This window comes from Cebus imitator, unplaced genomic scaffold (assembly GCF_001604975.1).
Source record: "Cebus imitator isolate Cc_AM_T3 unplaced genomic scaffold, Cebus_imitator-1.0 Scaffold593, whole genome shotgun sequence".
NCBI classification, from domain to species: Eukaryota; Metazoa; Chordata; class Mammalia; order Primates; family Cebidae; genus Cebus; species Cebus imitator.
In genome coordinates, this window is record NW_016107908.1 from 887,979 (window position 1) to 901,960 (window position 13,982).

The following is a 13,982-nucleotide window of genomic DNA, read 5'->3' on the forward strand; positions in this document are numbered from 1 at the left end:
TTACTCCTTTAACCACCAGCCCATCAGAAGACAAACTCTGGGCTACATCTGCAAGAGTAAATGACATTGTCTGGTGTGTTCTCTCTCAGTGCAAAAGACACCTGAATAATATGGGAAACAGAATCAACAAAGTATATGTGTAGAAAAAATAGGAATTGAATTTCTTCCATAGCTAAATAGGACAAATATGTATATATACACAACAATGTTCTCATCTATCAGAATGGCTATTACAAGCGGGCTAGTAGTTATAAGAATCAGAGCCACAGATACATGACCCACCAACAAAAAGCAAGGTCATAGAACTTTTAGAAAAGGAAATCTTGTAGAAATGTAGTACACATTTTAAAATTAATGTTTAAATTCTAATTTCTGTGAATGTATTGACATTTGTTATTTAAAAATGTAATGCATGTATACATAATAGATAACATTTTTTGAGAGCTATGAAATGTCTGACACAGATCTTCATAGGTATTTCATATGCATGCATTATCCCTTGTAATATTTCTAGAAATATCTCCATTTTTAATGTAAGGAAAATGTGACAAAGGTAGGTAAAGTGATTCATTCAAGGGCATAGAACTAGTAAGTAATAAAAACAGAATCCACCGGGCGCGGTGGCTCACGCCTGCAATCCCAGCACTTTGGGAGGCCGAGGCGGGTGGATCACGAGATCAAGAGATTGAGACCATCCTGGTCAACATGGTGAAACCCCGTCTCTACTAAAAATACAAAAAATTAGCTGGGCATGGTGGCGCGTGCCTGTAATCCCAGCTACTCAGAAGGCTGAGGCAGGAGAATTGCCTGAACCCAGGAGGCGGAGGTTGCAGTGAGCCGAGATCGTGCCATTGCACTCCAGCCTGGGTAATGAGCGAAACTCCATCTCAAAAAAAAATAATAATAATAATAAAAATAATAAAATAAAATAAAAACAGAATCCAAACTCAAACTGACTGAGTCACAATCCACTTGTTTACATATTAGTTATGTGAGCTTTCCACATAGGACATCAATTTATTCTTGCTCAATATATCTTGATTAAATTATTAGACATAAAAACAAATTTTTAGACAATTTTGAACTACAGTGAAATCTAAAGACTAAATTAGATCTAGCTCATTTTCCCACTCCTTGCCTTTAAACTTACATATGTATTTTTAAAACAATTATCAATTGTACAAATAATTATCATAAAAACTAGCTCATCTACTAAGTTATTTAAACATAACATGATGGTTTAAATTTTCACTTGTTGTAAGGCAATCTGCTATGTACAAACTGCTTTGATTTGATGACAGGCAATTTGGGGCTACAGGGAACTCCTTAATATCCAGCAGTTTCCATATGTATTAGACCTTAAGAAAATAATGAAAGCACTGAGAAAAATCCTGCTATCCTCATTTGAATGCAAATCTTACTAACCTAATTCCAAACTGGGTTCCTACTATATATATATGTGTGTGTGTGTGTGTGTGTGTGTATATATACACACATATATATACACATATATATGTATATATGTGTATATATATACACATATATATACATATATATTTTTTCATTTTGCGCACATGCAGCAACCCTTTTTTTATTTCCTTAACATAAACCCTCTGCTAGTTAAATATTTTCAAGTTCTCTTTGGATAGATCCTCGAAAAAGTGAGCCTTCCACAGGCAAAACATTGTATAAAGAACTTAGATTCAGATGTTCTTGAATGAACTAGTGAGGCCAGCAATCCACTTATAGAGTCTGGGCTGTGAATATTAACTGTGTCACTCCCATGGTGGGGTGGGGAGACATGGTATTACAAGTAATTGTGGCAAATCATATTCTCTTTCTAGATTTTCTTCTCTCTAATTTTGGATGGGGGATACTGGTGTGGATGATATGATTTCTAAAGTTATATTTAGAATGAAGTTTCTGTAATTTCTAAATGATTTAGTCTTATAGAAATTCATACTTTCTTTGAAGAATAACTGTCCTTCTTTTAAGGATAAAGCAGCTGAAATCCAGCAAGCTCAGAAGCTTACTGAGCAGCTTAAATGATCAGCCGCAATACTAAAACTGAAGGAGTTTTCCCTTATCCCACTTGCAGGGCATGCAATGGGAATGTGGCTTGATTTTTAGGTGCTCTGCAGCTCAAACTCCTAGAGGGAGCATGCAGAGGGGCAGGTCTTAGGGAGTGTGGGCTTCGACCACACAGGCATCATCTCTGGTTAAGTGTTTACAGCTTCTGAAGCCCCAGTGGGCAGGTGTTACAAGTGTGCTCTTTCAGCTTTGCGATCTACAGGTAGCTTGTGTTAATAAGCTCAATTAGACCTTCTGCCTTATTGCAAGAATAGGGGGCTTTCTATATCCCGGGGTTCTTTCCCTAGTGTACCAGAAAAATTGGATCACCTGTGGGCTTGGAGAATGAGTGCGAGGTTTCATTGAGTGGTGGAAGCTTTCAACAGATGGATAGGAGCCAGAAGCAGGGTGGAGTGAGAAGGTGGTCTTCCCCTGGAATTCTGTCGTTCAGTGGCCAGGCTTTCCTCCCACTGTCGTGAGTGAATTTCCTTTGGTGTCCACATCGTTCCACCATCGATGGTCTGCCGGCATCTGTCAGTGTGTTCTTCTGCCAGCGTGTTCCTCTTGATGTCCATTCACTGTGTCTGTTCCCGCCAGGTTCTTGGGTTTTTATAGGACAGGATGGGGGAATGGTGGACCAGGGTGGTCTTTGAAAATGCAACATTTGGGCCCGGAAACAGAAGTGTCGGTCCTTACTTACGTCCATGGGCAAAGGCCTGAGGGTGGAGCCCTCACCAGGGACCCTGCCCATCTCTATGGAGCACTTCCCTACCCCTTTCAGCCAGTATCAGTAATGTACTAGCCACCAGCCTCTTGATTCTCACTCCAGTGCCCTGTTGAAATTTAGCAGCATTATACATAATTTATTATTTTAGTTTTAGTAGTTTGATAGGAAGAACATTCTTTAAATGAAATTATTAAGACAGTCTCCTTTTGTTTTACATAGAGATGCTAATATATTTTTACCATCACAATTTATAAAATTTTTGACAATTTTATTAGTCAGCTCCAAGTCAGTCATTTGCAACTTTATTAATCAATCCCTTATAGACATTTTGCTATATGTTTGGCAGAGTCCCAAGCTCTTTGCAAGTATCATCACATTTAATTCTCATAATAACCCTATGTTGTAGGACATTATTATAGCTCCATTCTACATTTAGGAAAGCTGAGAAACAAAAAGTTTAAATTACTTGTGATTAAATGATTAATTAAATAATTTTGTACTCAAAGTCACAGGGACGGCAGGTAAAGAAGTCTGGATTCAAACCCTGACCGATTGAGTCACCTAATCTATACCTTTCCAATATGGGAGCGAGATTATAGGAAAATTCTAGTTAAATAATTTCAAGTGACAAAAATCTCATTTTAAAAATATTATTTTTTCTATCTCAAAAAGATGAAGATATTATTTCAATTTTAAAAAGTGATTCTTCTGCAAAATTAACCTCATCAATGGCAAATATTTATGTCAAAAATAGCATATAGGCAGGCACTGAAATTCTGCTGTCAGTAATGTGTTTGGTGTTGAGGGTTTCTAACATATTGATATGAATGTGTTTACTAGAAAGACTTAATCCATAAAGTGGAAGAGAAAAAAATAAGGTCTTCAATGTTTTAATGGGGTAAGGTCACCTAGAAAGGGAAAGCAAACATCACAAAGAATGGGGTATCCATCTCCTCAAGTATTTATTCCATGCCTATATCAAAACATTTCATGTGCTCCATAAATATATATATATACCTACTGTGTACCCACAAAATTAATAATAGAAATTTAAAAAATAAAATTATAAATGTGAAAAAGGGGAAATGAACAAATTGTAGATGATAGAGGCTTCACCTACTTTTGCCAAATTTTATTTGATATTTTTTCCAAATCAAGCATTCTGCTGATTTTTCTATACCTTTAGGATATGAATTCTAAAATGCTTTAAAATCACACAGTTTGAACCAAAAATTAATTATTATCCCCATCTTGCTCATATGGAGAGGATAATGGGCTACCCCTTCTGGGTCTACTTGGCTACCTCAGTCCACTTTGAGGGTTTTCTTATGGATAAGTTTTAGAACACATTCAAACTCCATTCCTGCATAGGTCATCATCCAAGCCTACATTTGCTGTTCCTTGCTTACTCTGTAGATTCACTGGTAATTGTCTTATTTGGCTGCAGAATTCACCAAGAAAACTTGAAGGAGAGAAAAATGAAAATGATTTTGGAAATAGTATAATTTTAACAGCTGGAGGTGGCTTTCATAAGGACAGGAATAGTCAAGTAAGATATAATTTTAAGGATATTAGCTGAAGTTTTTGATATGCATAGATATATTCTATCACAGAGGGAGCAATGCACTAATTTGGACCAGGAAAAATAAATTTTGCGGATATAATGTTCTTGCCTGTCTGACTATAGAATGTTTCTGGGAGAGTGAAGCAAAGGTAGTATTTAAAGTGAAGGACACAGCTAGAGTAGAGCATCTAGAGGACCTCCCATTCCCTCCCCACACTGTCACCCTCAAAACTCCACCATCTCCACATAAAATCACACACTCAAATACCTACACATCTACCCAACCAAACCCACATGTTTAATCATACATATGAATAACTATACATATCTAAACCTACACTCACTAGTAGCAGAACCATACAGATTGGAACCTAATAAAAATGAATTACTGACAATCCATGTTAATGACTGAAGAGCTGGGGAAGGAGATAAACAGATTAGAGATATTATTACTAAGGCCTTCATCCAACATGAATTCGGTATGATTTAGAAAATATGAACAAGCCTATCGCAAAGATGTGTTTTGCACATTTTACTAAACTTGGTATGTGTCTGTGCATGTGCCTGTGTATGCATGTGTGTGTCTGCATGTATATGTTTCTGTAGCAAAGTAACATTGTTTAATGATCAAGTAAATCTATCCCTTTTAGTGTAAAATTATTGTCCTACAGTTAAATATATAAAGTTTTGGCTCTAAGTTTCTTTGCAGAAACTCCTGACCTTGGTGGTCTGAAGAAGAAGTCATGAAGGCAAAGGAAAGCCTTGTAGTAGGACTACAGTTTCTATAGGTCCATTCTCTGATCTTGACCTGGAGAGATTTTTTGCCATGGATGAGAAGATGCTGTTTTCCAAGAGATTTGAAAAACCAAGACTCTAAAGAACACTGAAATACTTTGCTCCCAAATAGGTATTTACATTGCTCCTTTGATCAATGACACATTTTCGAGCTGCATGACCCTATGTCTTGGTTCTTTAGAAACTGTGAAAGATGAGACTTTTGAGACACCTTGAAGTTTGATTATAACCAATGAAAAAGATTTAACAAACCTATCTTGTACTTTGTTATCTTTATTATTTAAAAATTGCTGCCATAACAGGAACAAAAACCTCCCCAAATCACTCTATTAATATGCATTGACATAGTCAGACAGGCAAGAACATTATATCCACTAAATTTCTTCTTTTATTTAGGATTTTAACTAATGAATAGTTAAGATGTTTACAACTGAATCTTATTCCTTTTTTATTGGCTTACTAGTGCTACAGAACATTTGGTCAGTCTGTGGTAGTAGACAACTATACATATGTATATATAGTTGTCTGACAAAATGCTTAATATATACATATACATATACATATTAAACCTCTACATACTTGTTAGAAAGTCAGAATGTTTTCTTTATCATCATGTCCTTAACTTAAAATGGGAAGTTTTAAACCATATTCAGTCTTCGCACTTCTTCACCCTTATAAGTATGCCCTTTAAAAGAGCATTTTGAATGTCTTTCCTGAGCTTAAGGCATTTTAGCATTCCACTGAGTATAAAGTATTTTGGTGTGATGTTCATAAGAGATGCATTAAGTCAGCAATAATATGATTCTATTAGTGTAGTTAATACTTTTATTAAAGGTAATAAATCCTGTACTATGACTTTGGTGTGCTTTGTATTTTTTCCCAAAATGCTATTACATTTTATATAATCTTGTGAAAGAGATATTAAAATAAAAAGTATATGTTCTTAATATAATATTGAAGGTAATACATGGTAGGGAGATGTAAATATATTTTTTAAAATACTTATGTATTTTCAACATTTTAAATTACCTTGTAAATGATAATTTTTTGAAGGAGCTGAAACACACAAGTACAATAATTAGACTGATACTATTCAATATCTTAAAATGTAAATAGGTCAAAGAGCTGCTTCTTGAAAAGACCTTAAAGCTTAGAGTGTAAAAAAACAGGTACTACATATTTGGCAGTGTTTTAAACATTTATTCATTATTATTCATGCTTGAAATAGATTGTTAAGAAGACATAAATTTCCAAATAAGCAAAATTATAATGGAGTAAAATTTCAGCTTAGTGGGTAGATCTAACAGTCCCATTCAAAGATTAATTTGTCTGTGGTTATGCAGTTTTCTTTAACTTACTATTTGCTATTGTATAGGATATATTACAACTCTGTAAAGGTTGATATTAACTTGTAGAAAAATGATAATAGTATGAATGATATTTATAAAATAGTAAGTAAAATGGATTTGGTCCTGTAGAGATACAAATGATTTATGCCCTAAGAAAAGATAATTCCCAAAGTTTACAGTTTTATTGAATTGTGGAACATTAACCAGTATTGGGTCGATTTTGGCATTATGATTTTGTACTCTTTCTTTCAGAACCTATTAAAAACTTTATTTCTCCTACACTCCTTTCAACCAACATTTCCTTTTAGGTGTTCCATAAACGCATTACTTAAGTAAATATTTAAAACACACTTTTCTTTCTATATTAGTAAGAAAGTTATGTTTGTTTAGTTTATTTTAATCTTTTAGAATCCATATTTTAGCCAGGCACAGTGGCTCACCCCTCAAATCCCAGGACTTTGGGTGGCTAATGCAAAAAGATTGCTTGATTTCAGGAGTTTAAGACCAGCCTGGGCAATACAGTGAAATTGCATCTCTATTAAAAAAATAAACAAAATTAGTATAAACAAAATTAGTAGGGTATGGTGGTGCATGTCTGTAGTCGAAACTACTTGGGAAGCTGTTGGGAGAATCACTTGAGCCCAGGAAGTGGAGGCTTTGGAGAGCCAATGTTGTGCCACGTACTCCAGCCTGGGCAACAGAGCAAGAACCTGTCTCAAATAATAATAATAATAATAATAATAATAATAATAAATAAAATTGTAAAGAAAATGAAAGAAAAGAGAAATTTATGTTTTAAAACACTTTTCTTTATTTTGTTCTTCCCACTTTAGTAGAGATACATATGAACCTGAAATTGCATACAATCTGCTGCTGCACCTTTCTAAAATACTACTTTAAGGCTTACTCTTTCTAATTACTTGTTATGACTTATTAAGCCTCTTTCGAATTATATTTTCCATTACTATTTACCTTCAATTATCTTGAATATTTCAGTTTCCTCAAAAATTTTAATTTCTAAACATCTCTTAGGTTTACTCCTGCAAATTGGCTTCCATTATCTGTCTGTGCATTAGAATCAACAAGTTAAACTGGGTTTATACTCATATCTGTTCCTCTTTCTCCCTCATTATATCTTTATTTTTAGCCATATCTACAAGTGCTTTAAACTCTCAGTTTACAAAGGGGTTCCCTCATGGCTTTTTAATTCTATTTTGTGAAAATTTTATTTTATTTTATTATATTTATATTGTAGTTTAGTTTTTTTAAATGCAAATCTCTAAATCTACGTGAAATTTATTCAAATACAAGAGGAGAAAAAATGGTGCTTTATGTTATTTTCTTCTGTTTTGTTAGTTATCCTAACACTAATTATTGACAGTTCATCTTTTTTCCATAAATTTGAGTTGACAACTTTATTGTGTATTAAATTCTCAAATGTAGTTGGGCTATTTCTGAATTTTCTGTTCTATGTCATTGGCCTATATGTGTTTTCATATGTAAATACCATATTCTTTTAACGATGCTATACATTATAAAGAGAGACTAAATAAAAGACATAATTTTAGATGTTAATATGATGATCTAAAGATACTATCTCACACCAGTTAGAATGGCGATCATTAAAAAATCTGGAGACAACAGATGCTGGAGAGGATGTGGAGAAACAGGACTGCTTTTACATTTTGTGGGTAGTGTAAATTAGTTCAAACATTGTGGAAGACAGTGTGGCGATTCCTCAAAGGTCTAGAAATAGAAATTCCATTTGATCCAGCAATCCCATTACTGGGTATGTACCCAAAGGATTATAAATTATTCTATTTTAAAGACATATGCACATGTATGTTCATATTGGCACTGTTTACAATAACAAAGACCTGGAACCAACTCAAATGCCCATCAATAATGGACTGGACAAGGAAAATGTGGCACATATACACCATGGAATACTATGCAGCCATAAAAAACGACGAGTTTGTGTCCTTTGTATAGACATGGATGAATCTGGAAACTATCAGTCTCAGCAAACTGACACAAGAACAGAAAATCAAACACCGCATGTTCTCACTCATAGGCAGGTGTTGAACAATGAGAACACATGGACACAGGGAGGGGAGCATCACACACAGGGTCTGTTGGAGGGGGTTAGGGGAGGGACAGCAGGGGCAGGGAGGTTGGGGAGGGATAACATGGGGAGAACTGCCAGATATAGGTGATGGGGGGGTGGAGGCAGCAAACCACCTTGCCATGTATATACCTATGCAACAATCCTGCATGATCTGCACATGTACTCCAGAACTTAAAATACAATAAAAAAACAAAACAAAATATCTGGGATGAACTCTTTCCTATCCTTACAATGAGAATAATGCTGAACAAATTGAAAATTTATGTTTTCTTAAAATGGCCTGAAAGCTGATGTTGAAGGGCAAATCACTTACCCAATGTCTGGAGAGAAACAATTATCGCCAGGGAGAAAAAAACACTCAAGTAGTTTCTTGCTTAGCGCCAACCCAAATAGATACCATAATAGCCAGCCCTGTGCTGATCAGAGCAGGAGAAAAAAATATTGGCAAGATGAAAATTAAAGAAAAGCTATGGAACCTGTCCAAAGTATTCTTAAGGAATAGCAAAAGGGTATTAAACATTTTAGTAAAAGGAAGTAGTGGATTTTATTTAAAAAATTATATACTTTCATATTTATTCTTCAAAAGTAAAGATTCGGGCCGGGCGCGGTGGCTCACGCCTGTAATCCCAGCACTTTGGGAGGCCGAGGCGGGTGGATCACGAGGTCAAGAGATCGAGACCATCCTGGTCAACACGGTGAAACCCCATCTCTACTAAAAATACAAAACATTAGCCGGGCATGGTAGCGCGTGCCTGTAATCCCAGCTACTCAGGAAGCTGAGGCAGGAGAATCGCCTGAACCCAGGAGGCGGAGGTTGCGGTGGGCCAAGATCGCGCCATTGCACTCCAGCCTGGGTAACAAGAGCGAAACTCTGTCCCAAAAAAAAAAAAAAAAAAAAAAAAAAAAGATTCATCACTGACCTGGTTAAACCATTATCCTCCAGCTTTCTTGACAACATCAAGTATGAGCAACAAAGCCAAGACTAAGATAGCTAAACAATAGTCAACATTTTAATATTGTGCATTAGAGATTATTATAGGATGTTGGTTTCTTGGGAAATAATATGCAGGATATCTGCTGTACATAAAGTCACTATCAAATGTCAGGAACAGCAGGCAAAAGGTCTGGTATCTGGGCATCAAGTAAGAGAACCAGTGAATTAGTAGCATGAAAACAAAGCTTAGCTTAAGCCCCCACTATCTGGTTCTTTCCATATATTCTGTCAAGGTAGCAATACTCTATGAATTGCCTGACCCCATATTATAGTGGAACAATAGTGATTGTCATATAACATAATAAGTATAACTAATATTAATTGCATACTTAATACATCAAGCACTCTTCTAAGTGTTACATCTACTCTCTCACTTATCTTCAAATTATCCTATGAGGTGAGTACTATTATTAGCCCCATTTTGCTTATAAAGAAACTGAAAATGAGGTAGGAAAAATATTTTATCAATTATTACTCTATGTCTTAAATGCAGTTGGCCTTTGGTATCTGTGGGTTCTGCATCCATAGATTCAGGCAACCACAAGTTAAAAAATATTTGGAAAAAATTGGGCCTACATTGAACAAGTATAGACTTTCAAAATATGATATTATTTTTTAAACAACATAGCATAACAGCTGTTTATACAGCATTTAATTGTATTAGGTATTACACATAATCTAGAAATGTTTTAAAATATGACGGAAAATGTGCGCAGATTACATGCAGATAATATGCCATTTTACATAATGGATTTGAGATTCCCTGGATTTTAGTATCCACAGGGGCCCTGGAACCAATCCCCCACAGATACTGAGGATGACTGTATTACATTCTATTGTCACATACAAAGAAAGATGCTTTAAATTGACATTTGGAGACTAATTACAAATGTTTTGAAGAATACTGTGTGGTCCATTGTGTGACAGGAGGGAAGTCTGACAAGCAGCTGCCATTGACTCCACAGGGTGCATCTTCTATACACCAAGGTCAGATCCTCATTCTTTAATGTCAGAAACCAATTCACCCAGGGACAATCAGATGCTCAGTGATAGATTCACACTAGGCTGATTAATAATGTTTATTTATAGTCATTCCAGTTCACATATTTACAGGGTGGAATGTGTGCTGTAAATGGGAAGAATGCCATAGTGCTTCCTATACCATTTCCTACCTCAAAACCAAGATAGCCATGACATATATTAGTAATCAAAAATTTAGCTGATATGAGTGGAGTGACAATAAATACAAATGGATAACGGGATAGATATTTAACTCAAAACATGGAGAAGCCGGAAGAAATGTCTCTGCCATATACCTGTGAAAACATTTTGGTGTAGAATGTGGTCCTATCTCTTATATTCAACATTAAGCCCTATTCACTGCTGCCATTTTCTTTTGTGCTGCTGAACTCTTTCAGTATCTATATACATGCTTTAGTCAGATTGATTGAGGTAAAACTGCTCCTGTATATATAAGCTGTTCCTTTACCACTGTCTGTATGTTGATTTAATTAGTTTATCTCATAGAGATTATAGCACTACACAATCTGCTATGTCCTGCTTACAGCAGGGATAATTGCAAAATAAGGAAACGTATATGAAAGTGGATTATTGAAGATGACTTTCAACAATTGTATTCAATAGGTACAGGCCAGGGCTTTTAAATCTGCGTTTTTAATAAGCACCATGCTTACTCTTTGGTACCTTAAAGTTTCTGGATTCCAACTCTTTAGTTATGAGGTGCTGCTCTCATTTATTGAATTATCTAATTATCACTGTAATTATGGGAAGTTATTCCATTTACACAGAAACTGTTAGGACCAGATTATGGACTGCTTCAAGTTAGGTGTTACCAATCTCAGGTCAAGAATGGCCACGTTTTTAGACCACAATTTTGCACAACAGCAAATTTGCAGTCCAACAAGAAAGCTGGGTTTTGCTTTTATGTACTCACTATACATAATGGGCAGGAATTGTAAATAATGTGGTTATGTTTACAATGTAGGACTTAATATCCAGATGTTCAAGCCATGTAGAAGGTCACAGTTTCAGTAACAGAAGTCACAATCAGAGTTGTTGGGTCAGATTGAGTGGGGAAAACAGATTACATGAGACCTAGAACGGGCAGTAGTCTTCACTCAGTACCAAAGTTGGCAGATTACTCTTGATCCTACAGCAAGGACTGCCTATCACCTTATTTAAGCAGCCATAGTAAGTGACTGGATAAGAACTATTAGGTTGGTGCAGAAGTAATGGCAAAACCTCAATTACTTGTTTACCAACCTACTGACTATCTTGCTTTATTTCTTTCATTAAAGCAGAAATTTCTGTGTGAACAGGATTGTCCTGTAAGTCCACTTTATCTGGCAGATCTTCAGAGTTAAGGCAGATTATTTGGCATTGTCCTCAAATTTCTAGCTTCTACTTTATCTTATTCTCAGGAGGCACAAGCAAGAATGCATTGTCTGATTAATAACAATAATAATATCTCCTGTTAGAGTGAAATAATAGACATTGGTAATTCTAAAAGGTGGGGTGGAGGAGGAATAAGAGGGTTAAAAAATAACCTATTGTGTACAATGTTCATTATTCAGTAAAGGCCCAGATTTCACCACTATGCAATATATCCATGCAACAAAACTGCACGTGTAACCCCAAACTCTATTTTTTAAAAATATTCTGCCAGTTCTTTTCTTATATGGGTCAGACTGTAAATTTTCAAAGTTTGTCTCTTTTCTGAACTTGCACTATGAAAAAATAATATATAGAAATTGTTAGCACTTTGCTCTTAGATCATATTAAAAAGCGTTTATAATAAAATTATTAATGATCATGGAAGTATGAGAAAACATTTGATTAGAGATTTATAGCTATCAAAAAGAGCATGGGCCAGATGCACTCTAAGTTTTCTTTGGGTCCAGTATTAAGATTTTAGACTTCAGGTCTTAATTGCTTTCTTTATAGTCTCGTCCTTGTTAGGAAGCTATATTTTCCACTTTCATGTTCACATTACCAAATGTAGGACCAAATAAAATGTTTGGTCTCCTCCTCTGTTTTCCGCACCTATTATTGACCAGATAATTCAATCAGGAGAAACCAAACACCTTTGTTTCCAGCTGAGCTATTTTCTTTTTGATTACTTTGGTCTCACAGGCCTAAAACAAATCTTCCCTGGTTCCTGTCAGCTGTTTTGCTTTCTTTGTATTTGCTTCATTACATTCTTGAATTGATTTCTTTTGTCTATTGGGTACATTCAGCTCTGATCTTTTTATTCCTCACAAATACTTAAGTGTGTGACAACTATAAAAGGAAGAAGATAATTTATAACTATTTTCTATGTTTCAGAGTTTCCCACCAATGATTCTTTCACAGCATCAAATAGTCAAATAATTCACTTTGACTTCTAGATTAGTATTGATAGTATTCAGAAAAATGGTGGTCTTTCTGAAGTTCTCTTATTTCAGCTGAACATTGAATCAAGACTCAGTTTTCACTGCTCATTTGACTTTTGTTGAACACAAGGAAAGGGTGAATGTTTTCTATTTTTTTTTAAGCTGAAGGTCAAACTCTAACAAAGACAATATATGTTCAGGCTCTGAGTCAAACATGTCACCCATGCTAGCCCAATGTTCCATCTTTAACACAAAAATATTCTACAGTGAAGACTTAAATTTTCCTTATGATTTCATCAGAAACGGTCAGGAATTAACCCAAATATCAACGTTTCAGCAGATTTTTGACAAATACTAAATATTAATTCATTGTACTAATACAGTACTGTAACTGGTGTTCTACTAGGGAGCTCAGTATTATTTAAAGTTAAGATTAAGGGCTTTGGTGCCAAATCACTTGAGTCTAAATATTTGCTCTGCCTCTTACTGGTTTTGAATTTATGAGTAGCTTTCTTAAATTGCCTCAGTGTATTTATTAAAAACAAAATCTATCTGATGAAATTATGGCAGTCATCTTTTGAGAATGACCTGAAATGAAGAGAATACTCATTGCTGATCACTTGATTATTTGAGCATAGTTCATGTTCTAAATGGAATACATGGTGTGAATAGAAGTGACGTTTTGATGTGGGATTTGTAAATATGTACCATGCTTACAAAAAACAACACCTACCTCACTAGATTAAATGATATAAGACATATAAAATATTTAGAATAGTTTCTAACACTTTCTAAGTACACAATAAATGTTAGCTATTAAGTTGTGTACTGAAAAACATGCCAAGTATGTGTGATGGTTAATACTGTCAATTTGATTGGATTAAAGGATCCAAAGTATTGTTTCTGGGTGTGTCTGTGAGAGTGTTGCCAAAGGAGATTAACATTTGAGTAAGTGGACTGGGA

General features: G+C 35.1%; 1 non-coding gene across 1 annotated transcript; it reads left to right on the plus strand.

Moving 5' to 3' along the window:
• The first annotated feature begins 13,572 nt into the window (after positions 1 to 13,572).
• On the plus strand, positions 13,573 to 13,641 carry LOC119469198. Its single transcript, XR_005198014.1, has one exon. It is a non-coding gene; the product is annotated as a small nucleolar RNA SNORD2 (small nucleolar RNA).
• The last annotated feature ends 341 nt before the right edge of the window (positions 13,642 to 13,982 follow it).